At 47.1% G+C, this 24,046-nt stretch overlaps 1 protein-coding gene across 8 annotated transcripts in view; it reads left to right on the top strand.

The window, feature by feature from the left end:
* The window catches only part of ARNT2 (aryl hydrocarbon receptor nuclear translocator 2), a 916,564-nt gene that overhangs the window by 632,480 nt on the left and 260,038 nt on the right, over positions 1–24,046 (top strand). The gene's annotated exons all lie outside the window — the stretch shown is intronic.

The raw sequence follows: 24,046 nt of genomic DNA, 5'->3' as shown, positions 1-24,046 counted from the left end.
ATATGACATCACTAGACCTACAGGACGCCTATTACCACATCCCTATCCTCAAGGGACATAGGAAGTTCCTAAGGTTTGCAGTCGCAGGGGTACACTACCAATTCCGCGTCCTCCCCTTCGGCCTCAAATCTGCTCCAAGGATCTTTACGAAATGCCTTTCTCCTGTCGCAGCCTATCTCCGCCAGCAGGGTCACCAGGTCTTCCCTTACCTGGACGACTGGTTGGTAAAGGCTCCGTCGAGAGCAGCCGCAGCCGCATCTTCCAGCGCCTGTCTGCATCTTTTCCGCCGCCTCGGCTTGACCCTCAACAAGGAAAAGCCCTCCCTAACACCAACCCAGGTCATCACTTTTCTAGGAGCGACCCTGGACACGGAATGCACGAAGGCCTTTCCATCTCAGGAGAGAAAGTCGAAACTCATCTCCTTGGCCAGGTCAGTGGCATCCAAAAAGACTCTGACCGTCCGTATCTTCAAGTCGCTCCTCGGCATGATGTCGTCATGTATCCTGCTCATCCCGCACTGCCGCCTAAAAATGCGCCCCCTGCAGGAAGAACTGTCAAAACAGTGGACACAAGCGGCGGGATCCTTCGAGGACCGCATACGAGTCACCCAACCTATGATCAACAGTCTCCAATGGTGGAGATCAGACAAACACCTGTCGCAAGGACTACCGTTCCTGCTTCCGGCGCAACCACATATCATCACCACGGACGCATCCTTGGAGGGCTGGGGTGCAGTCCTGCAAGAACTACAGACCAACGGAAAATGGACGCCACAGGAATCCAAACTCCACATCAACATTCTGGAGCTACGGGCAGTCTTCCTGGCGCTCCAGTCGTTCCTCCCGCGCATCCGAAACTCCCCAGTGCTAGTCAGGACCGACAATACCACGACGATGCACTACCTGAACAAACAGGGAGGGACGCGCTCGCTCTCTCTCTCTCGAGAATCTCAGAGAGTTTGGAACTGGCTTCTACAACATGGCATCACCCTCAAAGCCGAATACGTTCCGGGCAAAGACAACGTCCTGGCGGACGCCCTCAGCAGAGAACAGTCCCTATCCCACGAATGGGAGTTAGACGAGAGTGCATTGGACTACATCTTCGCGAAGTGGGGGACACCACAGATAGACCTCTTCGCCACCAGGGAGAACGCCAGATGCCCAAGCTTCGCAAGCAGGCTTCCCCAACCAGGAACACTAGGGAATGCATTTTCCATAGCTTGGCAGAACGTGTTTGCTTACGCCTTTCCGCCATTCCCACTGATACCCAGGGTAATCAGGAAAATGAAATCGGAGCCCTGCACCCTGATCCTCATCGCCCCATCCTGGCCGAGGCAGCACTGGTACACGGAGCTCCATCGTCTATCGATCCATCCACCTCTTCGCCTACACAGCCACCCGACCCTACTCACGATGTCTCACGGGCAGGTTCTCCACCCGAACCTGGGCCCTCTGAAATTGTCAGCCTGGCTCCTGACTACCGTGAGTTCAGTCATCTAAACATACCACAAGAGTGCAAAGACGTCCTGTCCAACGCTAGAGCTGACAACACAAAAAAGACTTATACTCTCAAGTGGAAACGCTTCTGCGTCTGGTGTGAAAAGGAAGGTCTACATCCCTTCCAGGTCACTCCCCAACAACTCCTGCCATACCTCCTACACCTGGCGCGCTCAGGCCTTGCCCATGCGTCCATCAAGGTCCACCTGGCAGCAATTTCTAGGTTCACTCGAACTTCTAGGGGCCCCTCCCTGTGGGCGGACAGGCTCATTAAACAATTCCTAAAGGGCCTCTTTAGGTCCTTCCCTAGACCAAAACCTGTCCCTCCAACGTGGCAACTCAACGTAGTTCTTCACCAGTTGATGAGGCATCCCTTTGAGCCTATCCACAAATCGGATATCAAACTCCTGTCGTGGAAGACAGCCCTCCTACTGGCACTAACCTCGGCCAGAAGAGTAGGCGAATTGCAAGCCCTATCCATCCAGGACCCGTTCTTACAATTCAAAGAGGACAGAGTCATCCTGCGTACTAACCCACGATTCATACCCAAAGTCCCTTCGGACTTCCATTTAAATGAGCCCGTGGTTCTTAAATCATTCTTTCCGAACCCATCTACTCCGGCTGAGAGATCACTGCACTCTTTAGACCTTCAAAGATGCCTCAAATTCTATCTGGATAGAACAAGACAATTCAGGAAGTCATCCCAACTCTTCGTCGCATTCAGCAGACCTAGGAAGGGCATGCCCCTATCAAAGCAAAGTATATCAAGATGGATCTCTTCAGCTATAACTCTCTGTCACGAAAAGGCAGGACGACCCCTGGACTCACGGGCCAAAGCCCACTCCACCAGGGCCATGTCTACGTCTGCGGCACTGTTTGCTGGAGTGCCACTCCTGGACATCTGTAGAGCGGCGACCTGGAAGTCCCCGCATACCTTTACCAGGCACTACTGCTTGGATGCTGAGCTGACGAAAGACGCAGCAGTGGGCAGAGCTGTGCTTCGCCATCTATTCCAGTAAGGTGAGCCCTCCTACTTCCCGCCATCCTGGACTGGTATGCACATTTCTTTATTACTAGATTCTGCATGACATTGTATGCTGTTGCTTATACAGTCACAAATGTTCCTTATTTGCAGGTGTATACGTTCTGTATCAACACAGGATGTGCATATTGTATTGCTTGTTACTCTGATTCAGGCATGTGAATCTATGAAAGACACCCAAATACTGGATAAGAAATGTGTTACTTACCTGTAACTGCAGTTATCCAGTATTAGTGTCTTTCATAGATTCACATGCACCCTCCCGCCTCCCCTGGCAGGACTCACCTCTCTCTAACAGGTTTAAACCTACCAACTTGGTGCGTACGAAAATCTGAGAGACTGAGGCTCCTCACAGGAAGGTTCTAGAGGGAGGTAGTAGCTGATTGGTTGTTTCTTTTATTTTGGTCCTTTTTTACAAAAGGACTCAGGCTACCAAGGTGGGACCCTGGAGCCTATTCTATTTGGTCCTTCCTGCATAAGGACCTAGATAGGTTACTAAGGTGAGACCCTTAGACCTAATCTCTTTATGTATGTCTTAGGACATTACTTTTTTATATACCGGAGGCTCCCGTCTCGACGACGGGGAGTGATTCAGGCATGTGAATCTATGAAAGACACTAATACTGGATAACTGCAGTTACAGGTAAGTAACGCATTTCTTCCTGCTCTCATCAGAGGCTCGACATATTCACGTGCTGCATCTGACACGCCCTATCAATTACCATTAGTCCGCCCTCCTATGGCTTACTCGGATGAGTTTAATGCTTTCTGGGCCATGTAGTTCATGTCAGAAGTTTCCTTTTCAAAGCCCGTCGATGGGCCTCAGAATGAGTGGCAGTCTTAGATCCTTGTAACTGCAGCCTCACATAACGAGCTCCTCATGATTCGAAGCCTTGTGACCCCCTTGTTCCCGGGGTGGTGCAGTCCTCCACGGCCGGGCTGGCCGCGTGTAATATCAAAGCTCATGAGGAGCTCGTTCTGTGAGGCTGCAGTTACAAGGATCTAAGACTGCCACTCATTCTGAGGCCCATCGACGGGCTTTGAAAAGGAAACTTCTGACATGAACTACATGGCCCAGAAAGCATTAAACTCATCCGAGTAAGCCATTGGAGGGCGGACTAATGGTAATTGATAGGGCGTGTCAGATGCAGCACGTGAATATGTCGAGCCTCTGATGAGAGCAGGAAGCTCAGAAACGCGTCAGGCCAACATCGACATCGCTGTATGCACATCAGAATGCAGTAGCAGTCCTACCTTATGAAAGCTTGAAGCTAACCGCTGTCGGAGTGCGTCCTTAACCTGCGGGCAACCTGGAGCTTTGATATTACACGCGGCCAGCCCGGCCGCGGAGGACTGCACCACCCCGGGAACAAGGGGGTCACAAGGCTTCGAATCATGAGGAGCTAGTTATGTGAGGCTGCAGTTACAAGGATCTAAGACTGCCACTCATTCTGAGGCCCATCGACGGGCTTTGAAAAGGAAACTTCTGACATGAACTACATGGCCCAGAAAGCATTAAACTCATCCGAGTAAGCCATTGGAGGGCGGACTAATGGTAATTGATAGGGCGTGTCAGATGCAGCAAGTTAAATATGTCGACCCTCTGATGAGAGCAGGAAGCTCAGAAACGCGTCAGGCTAACATCGACATCGCTGAATGCACATCAGAATGCTTTAGCAGTCCTACCTTATGAAAGCTTGAAGCTAACCGCTGTCGGAGTGCGTCCTTAACCTGCGGGCAACCTGGAGCTTTGATAGATATATATATATATATATATATATATATATATATATATATATATATATATATATATATACATTCACTGAAAAAACCATAGGTTTCACACCAGTTATAGTTAGGAATTAGCATTTAAAAAACCTGAGTGATGTAATGTGTGACGTCATCAGCAGTGCATTGCACGCGCAAGTTATAGTGAGTCCAACTAACTATAACGTGGGAATTTCAATGGTTTTATGCGAGTAAAATTTCCACCTAACTATAACTGGTGTGGAACCTATGTTTCTTTCAGTGAATATATATATATATATATATATATATATATATATATAATATATACAGCGTGAACAAGGGCTCGTGGAAGCCTGAAACGCGTAGCTGTTCTGTGCAAAATAAAATCATTGCACTTGATTCTGTGGTCTGTCTCCTTCTCTCGCTGGCGTTGCAGGATTGCTTGCTGGAAGTGGTGTGGAGCTCTTCGAATATGAATATATATATATATATATATATATATATATATATATATATATATATATATATATATATATATATATTTGAGCACAAATGGGGTCCTTCCTGAATCACTCCCTCAGTCAGGTGGCGCAAAAAGTCGGCAGAGCCCCCATGCCGGCAAATATTAACTTCAAAGGACAAGAAAAATTCCAATGCGCACTCAGGGATGAAGAGTATTTCACCAGTTTATTCCAAACTTATCGCTACGCGTTTCGACACCCGGCGGTGTCTTGATCACACAATACTTTTCGTGAAGGACAAACGTGCATAAATAAAGTTTCAACATACACAGTGTAGACATAGACAGGGTAAGTGATATCGTTACAATGTATCTGTTAATGGAACCGCCATCTTGGAAAGGTAAACATAAAGGGTGAATTAGCTGCAGAAAGCGTGCTATTTACACAATACATGTATATGTGAGGCATATGCTTGTGTTATTCCCAAGCCTTGCAAAACGTACATTCGTTAAATTTATTAGAATGTGTAACATCCAGGATTCTCTGTATGATTAAAGATTATCAGCACCTTGCTGTCGTGCCTGCTATATACCATATGGAGCGGAGTCAACAGGGTCTCGCAGTCCATTACATGATTACAACTCATTATTGCAAGTGAAATACATCATGTTAAACCCTAGATATTTGTGCGTTGATATGACTTTATAACAAGTTTAAACACAATGCGGGTGCCCCGGATGCTGATGCACTGGCTATGCTAGCAGCTGAGTAATGTTGAAAACTATTCTTGCAACAATTTACTCTAAATACCCTTGTATTTGCTCGGTTTAATTAAGAAAGAAATTATTATGCTCTCGGACTAGTGCCCGTATATTACCGAAACTACATAGTAGTACTACCTATGCAATGGCTAAAGTCAACTGAAACAAATCTAACGTGACAAGACCCACATTCCAAGAAATTAATAACCAAATGTGATAAATCATACACCTGAGAATTACAGAGCAGTCTCAGCATACTCTCGTATTGTGATTAGCTCTGTTCACAGGTCAGTTCCCATCATGTAGTCAACCTTAATTCATTACATTAAGTAAAATTCAAGATTAAATGTAAATGAGAAAAATAAAAAATAAAAGAGAGACAATAGATTAAAATTGTCATCCCAATCAGTGAAATTTCAGCGAAAAATTCCTTTTTTTTTGTTCTTTCTGTCAAACATAAACAGAAAAACACCGATTCAGAATATAAGACTTAGGAAATTTAAAAAGATTGCATACATGAATTCATTGAATAACCTTACAACTTATTCTTAAGAAACAGTAATTGGATTTGCAGCTCATTATACTGTTCTTTCCCTGCTTACTAGATTTCATGGAGGTGAACTGCTAGCTCTACGTCCAAATATATGCCCTCCCGGGGCTCTGGTCTCTAATTCCATAATCCATTTAGATTCACGTTTCCGAAGAGCTATAAGTCTATTGCCTCCTCGTTTACTTATATTCACTTGTTCAAGTGCAAAATATCTAAGCAGGGCATTGTTAGACTGATGGTGTGTTTGAAAGTGTTGTGCTATGGGGTAAGACACATCAATGTTATTGATGACCCGGAGATGTTCCTGTACCCTCTTTTTTGCCATACATATGGTACTGCCCACATATTTCAGTTTGCACGGACACTCAAGAACATATACTACATATGTGCTGCTGCATGTTAGAAATTGATTGATAGTATGTTTGCGATTTGTGCCAGGTATTTGCACCTCTTTTACCATCACACTGTATTTGCAGGCACAGCAGTGGCCACATGGATAGAAACCTTTTGAATATTGACTGCTCGCACTACCTCTGGGGCTAATGTCTCCTTTAACCAAAATGTCTCTCAGACTTTTACCTTTTCTGTAAGTTATGGACGGTCGATCACTCATGGTGGAACCTATGATGTTATCCATTTTCAGGAGGTTCCAGTTCTTGGCTAGTACTTCGCTAACTTTCCTAGAGTCTTCATTATAAGTAGTGATCACTCGAGTAATCGTAGATGTTTCAGAATCCCGAGTTTTTTGTTCAAGGGTACTGTCCCTAGATTTTATGGACATTTTGTTAACAGCCTTGGTTAAGACCCATTCCGGGTACCCTCTCTCCCGGAACCTAGTGAGCATGTTGTTCTTTTCGTCCTCATATAGCCTCTCCTCACTACAGTTCCGCTTAGCCCTTAGCAGCTCCCCGTAGGGTATACTCCACGTAAGACTATGCGGATGAGCACTATTGGCATGTAACAGACTGTTGCCTGCCGTTTCCTTCCTGTGCAATTTGGTCACCAAGTGACCCTCTTGGACCATGACCGTGGTGTCTAGGAAATCTATACACTCGGTGCTGGTGTTCAAAGTGAGTGTTATGTTGTATGCGTTCACATTGAGTTTTTCCACAAAATCCTGTGCTTCCAATGTCGACCCACTTCCAACTAGGAATAGGTCGTCGATGTAGCGGATCCATGTTCTAACTTTGCCAAATTCTGTTATAAATTGTGCGTCCATGCGAATTTCCTCCTCCCACACTCCGAGGAACAGATTCGCCAGACTTGGGGCAAAGCTAGAACCCATGGCTGTGCCACACACTTGCCTGTACAGGTCACCATTAAACATGAAGATATTATTTTTCAAACATATCCTCATCATCTCAATCAACATTTGTGTATGCTGAAAATAGGCTATGTCTCTAGTTTGTAAAAAGTGTAGACACGCCGCTATCCCCAACTCATGATCTATTATGGTATAGAGCGAACTCACATCCATGGTCATGAGTGTGAGACCCTCTTCCCAAGTTAAGTTGGAAATTTTGTTGAGGAAATCTTTAGTATCCTCAATGTGTGAGGGAAGTGTAGTGACATAGTCCCTAAGGAAATGGTCAATGTAGTGGGAAATATTCTCGTTTACGCTACCTATAGAGGACACGATGGGTCTCCCTGGTGGTTTCCTGTGGTCTTTGTGTACCTTTGGTAAGAGGTAAAGGATTGGCACTTTGGGATAATCCTTTTTAAGCTAACCATATTCGTGCCATGATAGGAGCCCTTCATTTTGCCACTTTTCCAGATTATCCCACGTGCTGGTAATGCTCTGATTGTAATCAGTCGTGTTGCACTTGCAATAATACTTCGCATCCTGAAGTTGTTTGTAGGCTTCCGTAATGTACATATCTCTCCCCCACAAAACCATATTCCCTCCCTTATCTGAGGGTCTGATGATAACAGATTCATCCTCAGCTAGAGATAGAATAAAGTCTTGTTGAGTTTTTGTTAGGTTGAAGTCATGTTTGGTCTTATTCGCTGCCTTATGTTTGTGGTTTGCTAGTTCTTTATTAACCACGTCATGAAATGTATCTATGCTGTCGTGGGGCAAAATCGGGCAGAAAACTGATTTAGGTCTAAAATCAGTACAGGCTGCCCGGTCAGTGGGAATACCATCGGGGTACTGTGTTTCTAAAGCCATTTGTACCACCTCCCGACATTTCTCCTAATTCATAAACGGTCTGTAGCATTTCATTATCCCCCACAGTCAATTGTACAGTGTTAGGTATATCACTTTGCCCTTCTGGAGGTTTTCTGTTGTACATCAAATGCCATTTCTTCAACTTTAGCTTCCGTATAAACTTGAAAATGTAAACTCTAGTGTTTGAATAATTAAAGAGTTCAGTTGGACAAAATGATAATCCCAAACATAGGGTAGATTTTTCAAAATCATTCAAGTGTCTGGTAGAAAGGTTAATAATAGTTTGATTTACCATTTTGGTGTCCATCATTGTGTGCCCCTTCTGTAGCCCCCACCTTTGTTTCCCACGGGCTTTTTGTTTGTTGTTTCGCTGTTTGGCTTTGAGGCGTCTTCTTTTGGAGCGCCCCTGCCTCTTGGTCTTCCTCGGGCACGACCTCTTGATTGCGCCCCCTGTGGTGTTGTGTTCTTGGCCTGCGCTTGTTCCTTCACCCGTCGTGATCGCAGGACCTTGAACTCGTCTAAAAAAGACGCCTGTTTTTTAGTGATGACTATATCTGATACAGAACTCACTGTTTGGATTGACCCTTCTGTATCGGAATCCCTTGCGGGGGCTTGTTCTTGTGTACTTTGCTCTATTGTATTGGCAGATAAAGTCCCAGTTGTATTAGTTCCTTGTTGATATAGGTGATCATACTTTGGACTATATGTTAGAATTCTGCCGCTTTCGTAATCCCCACAATCTCTGTGCAATTTCCGTTGTTTCCGATACTTTGTCATCCTCATATTTTTTCATCTTAGTTTTTAGTTCCTCCCGAAATTCCTTTATTTTGTCACCTTCGGTACTTTTTGCGAATTCATCCTCAATTTCCTTTAGTTCACATAGGATTTTATTGCGATCTTCCCAAGCGTATTTAATTAAAATACAGAGCATGTTCTTAGAGCTCATTGAGGAGTTTGCCGCCCAGTCTTCTAACATTTGCGGGTTCAGCGATTCATGAGAGGGCGTAATGTAAATTCGTAAGCCCCGAGGGACCATCTCCTTTTCTACATAATCCTGTAGGGAGGTGGCCTCCCACCATTTGGATGTTTCTTGTTTGTTAAATTTTTCATATCTTTTGAACAGAATGTTCAGTGAATTGCAAATAATGATTGTGCTTCCTTTCGCCTGGCACCTTCATCCTCCATATTGTTTCAGAATTGTAGGTGAGAGTAGGTAGAAGTCGTGCGTCTTGCCATGCACGTGAGCGAAATTCAAAATTTGACTGCAAGAAAACTCGCAGCCAGCGTTACCAAGCCTGGTGAGTCCTCTTCTCCCCCCGCTCCCAAGTGAGCGGTTCCTGATGCCACAATACCATGCGGTGAGACTGTTAGGTGGTGGAAATGTCGAAAGCACGAGAACTTTGTGTTTTCACCGCGCGAGCAGTTCCCCGCTGGAAAGCTAGTGTGTTCCGTGCTCTCTCAGCGTGTCTTTTTTCAGCCCTAGGCACAAACGAGGTTCGTCCCACTAGCCGACCCAGCAGCCCAAAAGAGACCCGAACAACCCGTGAGGATCGACCGTTTCTCCCGCGGCGTCTGAACCCGCTATAGAGCCTACCTCAGTGCCGTCTGGGCGTTGATCCTTCCACTCGTATCATTCCACAGTCTCAGTACAGTTCACTTTTTCACGGTGTGGCCGGCTCCTGATTCATCCGAAATGTAGTTGAGCACAAATGGGGTCCTTCCTGAATCGCTCCCTCAGTCAGGTGGCGCAAAAAGTCGGCAAAGCCCCCACGCCGGCAAATATTAACTTCAAAGAACAAGAAAAATTCCAATGCGCACTCAGGGATGAAGAGTATTTCACCAGTTTATTCCAAAGTTATCGCTACGCGTTTTTTCATCCCTGAGTGCGCATTGGAATTTTTCTTGTTCTTGTTCTTTGAAACATATATATATATATATATATATATTCACTCACTCCAGTTCCAATTCCCTTGATAGAGATCGGACACCAAGATATGATTCATGTAGAATTTCTTTTTCTCGCTTTTTTTAATCCACTGTAACTCGTTTCTGCCCTGGTCACACATAGAGCATTGTTTAATCATTACTTTTAAAACACCGGAACCTCCAGTCACATGATCCTCAGTAACAATCGCAACTGAAAACAGACTAATGTTTTTGTACAATTCATCAAACACCCCAATGCGGAGAAACAATACAATTTAGTGCCCTTTGGTCGCCGCAGCAGGGCAGGGCCCTGCACCCTGGCCTTCGTAGTCTACACCTCAGTGCACGAAGATTGACTGGCGATAGTTGATAGCTTTGAATCTGTCCTGTCCAAGTAGTGTATGTCAGTGCTGCAGCCAGGCGTCCATCTATAAAAACTGTTTATGCCAGATGCAGGGGTAAGTTTAGGGCATGGCGTAATTCCCGCCATTATGACCGATTACTGGCAGAGTTGTTGGATGTTTTTCTGTCTTTAGCGCAGCAGAAACTTGCTGGGGGAACTGTTAAGGGTTATTTGTCGGCCCTGTTCTGGACATCTGTCTGGCCAGGCGAAGTGAGGTCAGTTCAAACGTTCACGAAGCACTACAACCGTAATAGCCAGGTCCAGCAGGAATGCCATTTATTCTGTTCGGTTCTGCAGCAGTTTTTGATCTGAGCTATTCAACAGGTCCACTATGTTGGGAAGAATGGTTTAGGTACCTGTTCACTAGGTGAGGAATATATATATACACACACACGCATAAGTTCATTGATGGTTACAAAACATAAAAATGACAAATGTAGTTACGGTTCAGTAAATCAACCATAGCTTCTGCCTCCATCATGCACTGCCCATGGCTTCATTTAAGTTACATCATTGATGACACGACAAATACAATTTCAGAAGGATATCACTGATAGTATCATCCATGGTACTACTATTCACATTATCCAAAAATCCTAACAAAATTATAAAAAAGGGAGGGGGCGTGGCTAGCAGCTGAACATGGCGGCAGCTTAGTTGAGGAGCTCCGGGGGTGAGGAGGCCTTCCCACGACAATCCGCACATTAATCCGCAAGACTGAAGCATCGAGAGGGTAAACACCGGGTCTAGGACCAGGCGGAGTCCGACCGACGGCACTTTGAGCAAAATTGGATACCGGGTTGATAAGTTACAGGTTCCGACTCCTGTGGGCCTAAAGCGGCGAACATCACCGAGCCACAGTGAGTGCACAGGCCGGGCGGAAGTGCGGTGGAGGCGGCAGACTGAAGCCGGAAGTCTGCGCTGGTGGGGACCGACACTGACTGACGGCGGTGCTGCAGACCAGACTACATCCTCACCCCTCATAAGCAGCGAACAGCAATGAACAATTGTCAGCGGGAGCAGTGGGGGCGACAGACGAGGCTGGGAGGTGTCAGGAACGGGAGCGCAGATACGGAGATACGCAATCAAGCTCGCCTCCTCGCAGTGACACGTAAGAAGCCGGTAAGCTCCCGTCCGGGAGACCGAATACCCAGCAGCCGGTCCACTACCGCTTCACATAACAGCGGCACCTTCGAAATAGAATTAGGCACCTGGCTCCGGCGGAGTGGGGACTGGTTAGTTTAATGATGCTCCTGGCCGGACCTTGACGCTTAGAGACCTGAAGCACACCACGCAGTGCACTTTCTGGTGGCAGTGGCTCCCTATCACACTATTGAACGGGGCACAAGGTCCTATTAACTCTAGTTTGCCCACATTAAACGTGCAACACCAATGAACGGCGAGCGAAGATCCTGTTGGCCCTATTAGCCCGCAACATGGCGGATCCTCACTACACCAATGGTAGACACGCAGGGGCCCAATTAACTCCACCTGCTAGCACTGCACCTGTTACACCACTGACCGGCAAGCAAAGGCCCGGTTAGCTCAATTTGCTTGCACTGCACCGGCGCTATCACTAGAGGAACATGTGTGGGGCTGACTGTCACATACAGGCAGACATTGGATTTGCTGGGAGAAGCGGCGCAGGGGCCCTAGGCAGAGTGGAGAGAGAAGCAGACGACCGGACAAAGCTGGTGGGCCTGCACTCATCGTAGGCGGCCGGAACGAGGTGGAGGAGGATAGCCCTGTGTGACGGCAGCACCAACGACACACAGGCAGCAGGGGAAGACTCGGAGGCCTTTATTTAGTGCATGCAGAGGGTCGCGGACGCTACTATCGGTTGAGCAAAACCTGCGGCTTTGGCCACCCACAGTAACACGTCATACAGCAGGGAGCCCGGATTGCAAATCAGAGAGGAGAAGGAGCGCCAGGGACATAGCACTTCATAGGAACAGCTTAGGAGAGGCGCAACCAGGAACACGTAAGAAGGGCAACGGCGAGGAAGCACTGCCTGTAGGCAATATGGCGGGCAGAGTCTCAAAAAAAAGCTCTACACAATCCAGGCTGGATAAATATGCATTTGACAAGCACAACTCTCAGCTAACGGAACCGCGTACGTCCACCGGGAAAACGCAGGAGGGGGAGGGGCCCAAGAAAGCGACGCTTGAGGACGTGATGAGAGCCCTGGCCCAAGTGCAAGCAACGGTGGGATCCACCGCCACGGAGGTCACGCTGTTACGTGCAGACTTTCACAAAATGGCGGAAATAGTGAAATAGGTCGAGGTGGTTACGAAATCCTTGGTGGAGGACGTCTCGGAACTACAAATAGCGATGGAGCGGGTTGAGGCCGAAAACAAAACACTCAGAGAAAAACTGGATGATCAGGAAGGGCGCTCACGGAAGAACAACGTACGGATTCTTGGGGTTCCGGAATCGGAGGGAACCCGCGCCATGGACCTCTATGTTGGAGAACTGATAAAGACGCAGTTGCAACCAAAGGGACTCTCGCAGTTTTTCTCGGTGGAAAGGGCGCACAGAGTCCCCAGTGGAAAGCCCAAACTGGGGGCCCCCCCAGACCGATATTGGCGAGACTCTTTAACTTTCAAGATCGAGACGCCATTCTGCAGGCGGCGAGAGTGGCGACGCTGATCCAAATTCAGAACTCGGCGCTCGCCTTTTTCCCGGACTACACTGCAGAGGTCTCGCGTCTGAGGAGAACTTTCTTTGAAGTAAAGAAGGAGTTGAGAGCAAAGGAACTGACCTACTCTATGCTGTATCCGGCCCGACTAAGAGTCGTAGCAGACAACCAAGTGTGGTTCTTCGACACGCCGGAGGCTGCCCGCGACTGGCTGGACGGATGGAGACAGGTGGGGCTGCCCCGCAGATCCAACAGAAAAAACGGGCACCAACGGGGGGCCGCGCAGGATCACAGACATCGGGCAGAGATGGGACGGTCAAATCGCCAACTCAGGAACTTTCTGAAGTAGAGTAAGATGCTGATGCATGAGTCACCAATACACCCTGGTGTGTTACTTAATGGCGAATTGATCGGCGGGTTCACGCTTGGACACTGGCCTGGGAGACCCCGAAGAGGGCAGGGGAGCCACCTGCTCCGGGAATGCTTCACCCCAGCAAGCAAGTACATTGTTGGCGGGAAGGGTAAAGCACTCTGCTAAGTTGGGGGGGCGGACAGTTTTGGGTCCGTTAAGCAGGGAGGGGGGGTGGTACGGGGGGCAGTTTTACGGTTATGTATGTCAAGCAGGATAGGGCTAGACACACGGTTTCTGAAGGTATTGAAGGTCCACAAGTCAGGTCACATGATGTTAATACGCTCACACACCTCTTTGGTTACTGGGATGGTCATCGCAATCCAATAATGAGATTTAGTTGGCACAGCTTTAGGTATAAGACCGAACATGCACGACTCACAATTACACACACCTGAGGGTGGGACATTAAGTTCGCGGACTGCGCCTCTCCGACTCATGACATGGAATGTGAGAGGACTGGGCGACAAGATAAAGCGTGGGTTGGTGACAAATGCGGTGAAGAGGCAGGGTCTGGACCTGGTGCTCCTACAGGAGACACATCTTACTGGTGGCGCGTCCAAGGCTCTTGACAGGAGCGGGTACAAGATGGCGGTCCATTCAAGATTCACCTCGGGTTCAAGGGGCACAGGCATTTTAGTTCAGAAGGCTTCACGGTTCATAACACTGAGCACTAAGATAGATGAACAGGGGTGTTTTGCGGCACTACAAGGGCAATGGGATGGGAGGCTCCTTAATGTGGTATCGGTATACATCCCCCCGGCACTCCACACAGTCACACTTCCAGGGCTAAGCGACTTTCTTCTGACCCTACCTGAGGGGGATATAGTGCTCGAAGGGGACTTTAATGCCACGATAGACTCCCTGGTGGACAGGTTCCCAGCGGTGGCTCAGGCCGTGTTCCTTCACATTTCAAAAGATTCCTGAACGCCATGGGTTTAGTTGACATATGGAGGCACATGCACCCCACGGGGAGACAATACACTTACCACTCCACTGTACATAACAGTTTATCTCGGATCGACTACTTCCTGGCACTGGGTGACAGCCTGCAACACAATACCATTGAAATCCAGCCTAGGGGGATATCAGATCACTCTCCGGTCACATTAGTGTTATCCACTCAAGAGAAATCGCGTAGAAGAATCTTTCCCATACACGCATCATATCTCAAGGTCCCGAAAATTAGAAAAGCGCTCAAAACAACGACCTCACATTACTTTGCTGAAAACACTGCTTCGGTACAGTCCTCCGCTACACTATGGGAGGCGTACAAGGCGGTCCTGAGGGGACAGGCTATAACATCAATTACAGGCTACGAGCGAGAGAAGACACTTGGCATGTCTGAGCTTGAATTGGCTCTGCAAGACGCAACAGTGGCGCATGCGGCGAACCCTGCACCGGACATGTCCCAGGCCCTACTCCTGAGACAGCAGCAGTATACTGAGCACTTACGGCATCAGACGGCTGGTCAGATAGCGGAGACAACGCATAGGATTTACGACATAGGAGATAAGGCAGGTAAAATGTTGGCCTGGCTGGATAAGAAAGGGGAAGCACCCGAGGTATACAACGAGTGAGAGACGGGGAGGGGATGATGCATACAAGCCCCGAGGAGATAATGGAGGCCCTGGCTGACTACTTCGAAGGAGTATACACCCCGGCTAGGGTAGTGTCGGCAGACATTGCCCGTGTGGCGTTAAGTAACATTCCTACTCCGACATTGACACCGGATGCAGTGGCGGAACTAGAGGCAGACATCACTGCGGAGGAAATACAAATGGCCATACATGCAGTGAACCCCGGCAAGGCACAGGGACCGAATGGCATTCCGATAGAGTGGTACCAGGCATCATCGGAGAGACTCAGCGGGCCCTTATTAGCTATGTATACTGAAAGATTGGCGGTGGACGAACTTCCGCTCGATCAAAGGGCTGAGACTATCGTTGCAATCCCAAAGCCTGGGAAGCCTTCAGAGGAATGCACATCATACCGTCCTATATCACTTCTCAACGCCGAGGTTAAAATCCTCGCTAAACTCCTAGCTACTCATAGGAACACGGCTCTAAATCTAAAAGGGTGCATGGCGTACTGGCGGGGGCAGACTCGCTCTCGGAACCGGCGGTCATACTGGCACTTGACGCAAAGATGGCATTCGACATGGTGGAATGGCAATACCTATTCGAGGTCCTGGTGCACCTGGAATTCAGACTCAAGTTCATTGCTTGGATCCAGTTACTTTACACTAAACCAGTAGCGCAGGTAGAGGCGAACGGCCACATTTCCCGAGCGTTCCCTCTGGAGCGGGGTACCCGACAGGGATGCCCCCTGTCACCGCTGCTCTTTGCGATTGCATTGGAACCACTGGCAACCCTGATACGCACGACTCCGCTGTTGAAAGGAATCACCTAAGCGGAAGGGAGGGAAGACCGCCTATCATTATATGCAGATGCCATGCTAGTGTACCTGATGGAGCCGGAACACAGCATTCTGGCGTTTTTGGCCCTGTGTGACGAACAAGGGAAAGTATCAGGATACACCTTGAATTGGACAAAGTCGGAACTATATGTTCTGCAAGGCCCGCCCCCGGTTCTGAGCGATGACTGTCCCCTGCGAACAGCATGGTCACCCTTTAAATACCTGGGTATCCATGTCACCATGGATCCGAAGGAATTGTTCAGGAAAAATCTGGCACCGCCATTGGAGCGGCTAAAGCAGGATGTGAAGTTCTGGGCGACGCTGCCCTTGACGGTGCTGGGCAAAGCGGCACTTTATAAAATGATGTCGCTGCCACGCTTCCTATATATCCTGGAAAACACACCATATCCGGTGGCGCCGGGGTACTTCAGGCAGGTGTCCGCATTAGTGTCTAGTCTCATGTGGAGTAACCGCCCGGCGCGCGTTGCTCAGGCTAAAATGCACAGGGGATGGTACGATGGGGGGATTGCGTTACCGAACCTGCAGCTGTATTACTGGGCGGCACAGCTAAAGCCCATCAACCAATGGCTGCATGCCCCTCAAGAGGACCCGGCATATAGGGCTGACAGAACACAATTGGGCACTAACAGCATACTGGCAACTCTCTACGACCGAAGCTTAGTGCATAAACTTGTAGGACCCACGAGACTTACTACAACGCTGTGGCACACGGCACAGGTGGCACTAGGGTGGAAGGGGCGAATCACGAAGCTCACCCCATTATGGGACACCAGGGCCTTAGGCAACCTGAGACGCAGCAAGGGCTTTACACACCGGGACAGCATAGGAATATCCACAGTGGGGGACCTGTGGGAAAAAGGAACGGTGATCCCCTTTGCGCAACTGCAACAGCAATACGAGCTGGGACCCAAGGAGTCGTTCCGGTATATACAGATCCGGCACGCTCTGCTTACCGCCATCTCAGAGGAGGCGGAGGTCCCAGAGGCATCTCCACTCGAGGATCGCCTCCTCACAGATTTCATGCCAGAACGTGCTACGTCTCATCTACCACAAATTGATTAATAACTTGCCAGACCCAATGGGAAAACTGAAAGACAAATGGGAGGTGGACCTAGGAGAAATGGATCAGTACGAGTGGAACGAAGCACTGGCGTCACCTAGGGAGGTGGGCATATCAGCAAAATTCCGGCTGGTACAGCTTAAGATTTTACACAGGGTGTACTACACGAGAACGACACTACACCTAATACAGCGGGCACAACATCCCTATTGTTTTCGTGGTTGTGGGGAGGCGGGAACGTTCTTCCACACTATATGGGACTGTACACACATCCAGGAGTACTGGAGGCAAATGATGCGCACTATATCCCAGGCATTGGGGGTGTCCCTGGTCCCTGAGCCACGAAAATGCCTGCTAAATGTCTGGGACCGGAACGATCTCTCCAAACACGGCCAACAGTGGTCCACATTAGGTATGATGATAGCAAAACGCGATATAGCACAGAAATGGGGAGTGGCAGAAACCCCTGCACTGGCACAATGGTGTTCGAACATGGACAGGGTGCTGATAACAGAGCGGGCAGTATATACCAGCAGGGCCTGTCCGCGTAAATGGAACAAGATGTGGACCCCGTGGAACGTGTACAGGGGGGAGATTTGTGAACCCATGCAGGAAGACGACCCACTGACATCAGATGAGGAGGGGAAGGATGAGTAGGAGGAGCGGGGGGACGAGTTTAGCGACCTTTGGACCCATTTCTAGTTCAAGTCTAGGAGGGGGCGGGACTGGTGGGCAGGCTATTCGGATTTCTTGGAATAATACACAGAAAGACCCAACTACGAGGAACCGTGTTATCAGCAGATCCCAGGGACTTGGAACTACTCACACACAAACAGCATTCCATGCTTACAAGACGGGACGGGGGATGTGCACCCATCTCTTAGTGTACCTTACGACCTAAATGTGGTACCTTCTTTAGTTTCGATGATTATGGTTATAAAATTAAAAACTAGACCTTTACAGATTGGTATTCACCTTGCAAGTTATGTACCCGCATGGTAATGGAACGCCGCCGTACCCCAGGGTTGTCGGCACATGGGCTGTGTAATCCAGATACTATTGAATGCTTGTGACTGTGTTGCGGCCGGCCCCTGGGGTTGTAGGCCAGGAGCTGTGTATGATTTCACAGGTACAATAAAGGTCTTTTATAAAAATAAAAAAAAATTATAAAAAAGAAAAAGGGACCTAAGGCCATGTGCAGCATTGCGGTGACACTATATCTAAGGGCAGGTGCAGAGTTTAGCCATTAGCAATGTACTTCTGCAAACCCCTACTGCACACAGATAAAGACTGTGTGCTACAGTGATTACCTACTGTCAAAGAGTTGTGTGGAGGTATATATTGTTCCTGCTACAATTGAAGCCTAACACAGAAATGGTTTCTGAATACATTCCGCACTGTTTTATATCTTCTGGATCTGATAACCATCGCTCAGGGGGAGACAGAAATGGTCAACTGTTATCTATGCAATTTTATAATTTGGGTGATATAGTATAATTAATTGTATGGAAGGGCAATAGATAAGTAAAAGTACAATAATAAGTAAAAGTACAATAAAACAGGCCTTTATTGCTTAACAACTCACACATTTTTCTGAGACTGATCTTTACAATCGGTAGAGCATTCTTGCAGTTAAACACACTTGTAAAAATATGAAATTACATAATTCTGGCATTATTTCAGTAGTCATCATTAGTAAAACAGGGAAACACATCAGTTTTCCAACTCAACCTTGCATTAGCCATGTATTGAGAGACTTTTATTTCCCACTATACAATGCAGAACTGAGTCCAAAGGTATGCTCTATATGGATTTAGAACATGTTCAAAAAGACTGAATGTCAAAGTAGTTTTTGAAAGCTCCGTAAACTTATTTGTTGAGAGAATTATGTAGTTATGGATAACAAAACATCATTTTCTCCGTTCTTCTGCTGTTCAAAGGATTCAAGGGGTTTCTCTATAGAAGCATCATCATATTTCACAACCCAAGTGAATGGAAGCAGTCCACAAATTTTAGCTCAAAGCTAACACACCTCAAGTCAGGGATTCTTGCATTCTGGTGATAAAGGCCAGACAGATGAGCACTTTTTATCTGCTTGTTTTCAGAGCCCCTGCAAAGGCTCTGGATTATGCAGTTATTGATACATGAACCTCTTTGTCTGGGTGACATGCGGAACGGCTTATCCTATCATATACCTTCAGCAGAATTTGAGACCAGAGCTCCTGGTGGAAGCTGCTCGTTTATTAACTTCCTATAGTTCCTTGCACCCTCATTCACCAGCTCATACAGTATATAAGTATCTCTCGATTAAGCTTCAGCAGCTTGCTTCTGTAGAGTGATGAGCAGGAGAGAAACACACCAGATACTATTTTCCTTATTTAGTCCATGTTGGAAATTGCACTTTCTGCAGGGTCATCCCAAACCCTTTGCCTTTCTCCTCCTCCTTTTTTAAGAAAAAATGTGTTTTTGTTGGCTTTAGGACCCTGGGTACTTTACCAATGCTAACCAGTGGCTTTTTTTCTTTAAACATGATAACATTTGCTTCTACAGAATTGGAATATTCAATTTACTTATAAGTCCCTAGTAAAGTGCACGACATGTGCCCAGGGCCTGTAAATTTAGTGCTACTAGTGGGCCTGCAGCACTGCTTGTGCCACCCACTTGAGTAGTCCTTTAAAACATGTCTCAGGCCTGCCACTGCAGAGCTTGTGAGTGCAGTTTTAAACTGCTGTATCGACCTGGCAGTTTAACTTACTGCAGTTTGGCCTGAAATGTATTGGGTTTCATCTGCTATTTTGTGCCATGAAGAATTATGAATTGTTGTGTGTTCAAGGAAATCCATGCCGGCACCTGTTGAAACTTATGAGTAAAGATTAGATGAAATTGGAATACTAACAGGTTACAAATCGATTAAGCGCTTAAGAAAAGGAAAAAGATGGTTTAATATGTCTGACTGATGATTCTTTTGGCTGTGCATCTTGCTGCTTAAGGTGCCTGACCAGGTTTGAGCTTGCTTACAGGTTAACCTACTTTCCAGGCCCAAACATTACTTTTTATGACATAACGGTCACCCCTAAGGTAGGACATGTAGAGCCCATGGGCAGGGTGCACTGTATTTACAAAGTAGGACATGTACTTTTAAGTTTTACATGTCCTGGTAGTGAAATACTCTTAATTTCGTTTTACACTTCTGCAAGGTCTACCTCTGCCACAGGATACCATTGGGATTGCCTTATTACATGTTATAAGTGTAAATTCCAATTGGGAAGAGACAGGACCCCCGGAATTTGGTATCTCTGGAATCACAGTCTCTCGGCAGACTCACGCAAAGGGAGCTTAATGGTGCCTGATGGGCCATCCACATTCTGGTGGGCCATCCTGGGAGGGATGGGAGGTAGGAGCTGACACTTACTCCTGAAAGGGCTGTGTGCTGTCCCCACACACAGGGATGCATACCCCCCCTGTTGTGAGTGAAGCCAGGGCAGAAAAGAATGGGACTTGTGCACTTCAAAGGCATCCCTTTGAATCCTCCCCTACTTCAGTGGCTCAACTGGGTAGAAGTACTGGGCCTCTGACACCACCAACTCAGAACACCTCTGGAACGTGGGGCATTCTACCAGGAAGAAGGAATGCTCTGCTGGTGAGGGGACTGTCACTTTGCTCAACTGCTTTGTTGTGTTGGCCTGCTGCACTCTTGCCTGGGAGTATGAAGAACTGGACCTGCATCTCTACATCCCAGAAGCTGAGTTTCTCTAAGGGCTTACTGGCTTGCCTCCTCTTTCTGAAGTCTCAGGGATATCAACGACTTCCCTCTTCAACCTGCAGACAGCACTTGGACTCTGTCTGCTGTGAGTCCTCTTCTGCCAAGTGGTGCCATTCCAGTCCTGGGCCCTTGGAAGTGAGTTTAAAGGGCTGCATTTGCCAGAACCCATGCATCAACATTGTTGTGCAGATCATAACCGACGCATCCTCGCCGCTGCGGGAACCACATCGGCGCTCCACCCTTGGAACAGCTGCATCGCCTCTGGAACCACTGCATCGGAACGGACGCATCGCTGCCACTGCGTGAAGAAGATTGATGAATCTTAATGATGTTAATGTCATGCTCCATAACCTCACAGATACTACTTTTTCCCCTAAATGGCATTCTACATTTAACAGGATGCCTCATCAAGGGCCTGAAGAAATATGACCACATCACTCTCACCCTTATTTTGAAAATGTGAAACCATATTCAGGCAGAATATATATACTAGAACATAGTGTTATGAGATAGAGGAGAACTTCATACCAGGGAATTGTGACGGAGGGTCACACAGAAACTGTTATCACCTTGCTTTGCTGAAGGGTACAGGAAAAGCACATACTGCTTTCACTCCTTTTATCTGCCGACATGCAAATGGGAACAGCAGCTGCTGTTTCTTAGCTGAATATTTGTTCTCTTGTTCAGAAAAAGTATGGAGTATGACCCATCTCTGAACTATAAATAGGCCTCTTATGGTGTCAGGTTAATTTAATAAGCAGAGATAACGGAAGGGCCTTTGGCCAACAACTGCTTATCTGAAGATGGGAGCATTCAAAATACACACTGGCTCAGATAGTCTCTGCTCTGGTTCCAGGTGACTGGATGGTGTTCTTGGACTTGTAGAATGTGGGATTTCATACACTTATCCTGTAGTCTCACAGAAGCTATTTGTGGTTCAGCGTGGGATCGGAGCACCATTTGTTGTGCTGGTCTTAATCCTTACTTCTTCCCCTCTGGTGTTGACGAAAGTGATGGCAGTGACCTGACAGTTGGTTGTCCACTCTTGAATTCCCAACTAGATGTGAGAGTTATAATGGATGCATTTTTACTTGTTTGGGGTTGCCAACTGGGGAAAGTGGATATCAGGGGTATCTGGTCTCCAGTGAAGAGCCAGCTCCACATCAACCTTTTTCTGCTTCGGCAATTCACCTGGTCCCGAAAGCCTTCCTATTGGCCATCAAGAAAAGGCCAGTGCAGACTCAAATGGACAACACGACTACCACAAGTTGGGTGGGGTAGTGTCCTGAATCCGGTGCAAGGAGGCGCGACGTCTCTGGAAGTGGCTGTGCCGGCATAAGATAGCAAACCAACGTGCGAGGTCCCTCAGCATGATAGCAGATTGATTTCTTTTGACTTACTGCCTAAAGTGGTTGTTCTTGCAGCCAGACACACGTTCTCAAAATCTATCTACGCTCTTCCCTGGGAAATGGTTATGATCTGTTGTGGGTCTGAGATCTAGACCCTGTGCAGGCCAAACCTTGTGATGTATTGTTCTTGTTGTCATTGGTGCAGCACAGCATTGAGATCCCCACAATAAAGCATTGCTTGTCAGCCGTTTCACCAGCTCAATCCTCTCTCTTTACATCACTGGATGTGATGCATTTTTCTGGAGGGCTAGACATATTTGATCTCTCTCCGGAGACAATCGTCGGGCTTCAGTGGAACCTGAATCTAACCCTGATGCTCCTTATTGCACGTAACTCAAGCCCATGCACAGTTGCTCCAAACAGCTCCTGACAATCAAGACAGTCTCTTCTCACAATTTTTTCTTCATGCTGCATGAATTAATCTACAGACACTCTCCATGCAACCTCCAAGCACCACTTTCTTCCCAAATAAATTGGTGCTGAGCACTCGTGCTAGTTTCTTGCCAAAGGTGGCATTACCCTCCTGTGTTGGCCAATCGATTACCCTGCTGACATTTATAGTTCTTGCACACCTCACCAAAGAGGACGACAGACCGACATTGGCTTAGTGAGATTTAAGCTTCTACATTGATGGTGCAAGAGGCCTTCATGTGAACAATCATTTCTTTGTAGGGTTTACTAGGACCAAGAAAGGCAATGTGGTGCAAATGAACTCTGCCCAGGTAAATAGTCTTTTTGTATTAAAATCTGCTACGTACTGGCTAGAAAATAACCCTCAGAAGGCCTGCAGGCTCATTTCACTATGGCCATTGGGTGAAATGGCATTGGCAAGGGGGAGTTACTAAACAGGTGCCAGGCTGAGACTTGGATTTTGGTGTACATTTTCTTGAAATAGTTCTGCCCTGACACTCTGGCTTTATGGAAATCTATTTTGCCTGCTTGGTCCTGCAAGACTTGCTAATATGAGTCCACTTCCCAGATCCTCCGCTTTTGGGAGGCACTGCTGTGGTATCTGGTCTAAAGTGAGGAACCTGCGGTTAGAAGCAGTCACCAGACGAGCAAGCTACTTACCTTCAGTAATGCTCTTCCAGGGAGATACATTATCGAAGAGCAGATTCCTCACTGCCTTCCGACCTCCCCGTTCTGTGGATTGGACTCTTGAACATCTTAATAAGGTTCCAAGTTAGGTTTTGGCGCACTATCACCAGAAAATTCTTCAAAGTGCTCAGGATCTGAGGACACGAAAGAGAAATATTTAAGGAACTGGATTGGCACACAGGTTTGGCATTTATAAGCTTCTTTGTAACCTGATTATGACTGAATATAGTTTTGCACTGGATTTAATGTACCAAGGCCTCCAGATCTGTAGTGGAGCAGCTCATTTGTAGCTTTCACCTATTTTAGGTGATCTTTTACTTTTCTTATTTAGCTGCTCTGAGAACACATGCTTCCTAGCAGGAACTCATTATGTTCTATTAAAACGATATGATATGGTTATGTTTTTTTAAAAATTATATCCATATTGTTTGAAGCATACAGCAGTTATATCTACTCAGTCAGCATTTTTCATTTCCTTTTTTTCTGTTTTGTTTTTAGTATGTTTGCAATAAAAAATAATATAAACATTACACCACTTTGTTCTGGTCAAGCTCATTCTTGACAAGTGCTTGCTTTGTCTGTTGATCTTCTGATGCATATTTTGTTTTCCTCCCATGCATTTGGTCTGAGACCTGTAATATGCTTTACTCTCACACTTGTATTTGTCTGCAG

The sequence above is a fragment of the Lissotriton vulgaris genome, chromosome 2_1 (genome assembly GCF_964263255.1).
Source record: "Lissotriton vulgaris chromosome 2_1, aLisVul1.2, whole genome shotgun sequence".
Classification (NCBI taxonomy): domain Eukaryota; kingdom Metazoa; phylum Chordata; class Amphibia; order Caudata; family Salamandridae; genus Lissotriton; species Lissotriton vulgaris.
Note: the sequence above shows the minus strand (reverse complement) of the source record. Positions and strands in the feature narration are given on the sequence as shown.